At 32.3% G+C, this 1,712-nt stretch overlaps 1 protein-coding gene across 1 annotated transcript in view; it reads left to right on the top strand.

The window, feature by feature from the left end:
• The window catches only part of CBG01440, a gene marked incomplete at both ends in the record, with an annotated part of 10,465 nt that overhangs the window by 1,324 nt on the left and 7,429 nt on the right, over window positions 1-1,712 (top strand). The window lies entirely within an intron of this gene.

Here is a 1,712-nt window from a genome sequence, read left to right on the forward strand (position 1 = left end):
AAGGACACTGGATCTTAGGCGGCGTGAATCATTCAATAAAGTCTGAAAATTCCAAAATTCGTGAAAAAAAAACATATTTCTGAATTAATTTTTCAATAAAAATCGTTTATTCGGCTGAAATATGCACATTTTCAGTGCAAAAATTTTCTGGCAGAATCTGAAAATACTGAAAATTTTTGGAAAACGAATTTTCGGAAATTCCAGTTTTTCTTAAAAACTGGATTTTTTTAATCGATTTTTCAAATTTTTAGTTGCAGAATTTTCACAAAATAAAAACCAAATTAAATGCTTGAAATCTTTTCAAAAATCACTGAAAAAATTTCAAATTTCTCGAAAAAAAGAATCATAAATCCTCAGGTAAACGATTCGGAATTAGATCTGAGTTCATTCGGAATTGGATCTGGGTTCGTTCGTAAATAGAAGTGGCATGATCTAATACAGAATTTAGCTGATCTAATTCCGAACGAACACCGAATGAACTACGAACGAATTAGATCTAATTTCGAACAGACCAGCGTGATTTCGGAGCATCGTAGCGCGCGCTTTTCAAATTTTGTTTTCTTTTCAACGCCATTCACTTTATTTATAATAAAATTTATTAAAAAAGAAAACAGAACAAGTATGAGAAAAAGAAAAACGGTTGATTAAAATTTAGAAATAGGAAATCGGAACGAAAATGAGGGGTGTGATACAAATGAATGAATGGGATCAGCAAAAAAGAAAACGATGAGATCAGCGAGAATAATGGGAACTATGAGATAAGAAAAAGTGACGAAATTTATGAAAAAAAAATCTCAATTCGAATTCTTCCGCTCGTCCATATTTTCGATTTTGAACGTTTTTGATTCTGTGATGTCGATAAGGAACTTACTTGAACCATTTCAATATAATTTCCGTACTCAAATCTTCGCAAATCCAAATAAATTCCTTAGAGCAGTTGTTTTATACAACAAATCCCAAATTTTTGAATAGTCTTAATCGGGTCAGAGAAATTTATCATCTCTTTTTTTCTTGTTTTTTCGGTGATCCCTTGCATCGTTTTTACGTAATCCTTTAATCTGAAAAGGGCTAAAATTATCTTACCTGCAGAATTTTCTCCGAATTTAGAATCTTAAAAATATTCGTATTTTTGTCGGTTCATAGAATTACTGTCTTCTATAGAAGTCGTATATATAAATTGAACTTTGAATAGTCAGCTGTCCCTAAAAAAATTCACCTAAAATTTTGCAGAAACGTGCACAACACATTAAAATATGTTCCAGAAAATATAGTTTAAATAATTGAGCGAAAAAAAGGCAAAAGTTGAGAGAAAAACCCATTTTCCTGACGAAAAAAATTTAGGACAACAAAAAAAAAACAAAACAATTCATCCGCGGCAGCTGAGTCATTGATGGCGCATTTCTCGTGGCAACTTCGGTATTAGATCTAGTCCAGATCTAATTCCGAATGAACTCAGATCTAATTCCGAATTTCGAGTTATTCGATCTAATTCCGAATCGTTTACCTGAGTCCGCCTTTAAAGGTGGTGTACGGTGAAAATTTTTATTGCATCAAAATGTACAGAAATGCATGTAGATTAACATAAAAATGAAGAAAAAATTCGATAAAAAAATCCTTCATCGAGAAAATAGCATCGAAAAATAGGCAGAAAGCCCTTAGGGACGAGCTTTTTTCGCTTGTTTTTCTAGGCCACCCGGTGAAAAAAAGCGCGC

The sequence above is a fragment of the Caenorhabditis briggsae genome, assembly GCF_000004555.2.
Source record: "Caenorhabditis briggsae complete genome, chrV, whole genome shotgun sequence".
Classification (NCBI taxonomy): Eukaryota; Metazoa; Nematoda; class Chromadorea; order Rhabditida; family Rhabditidae; genus Caenorhabditis; species Caenorhabditis briggsae.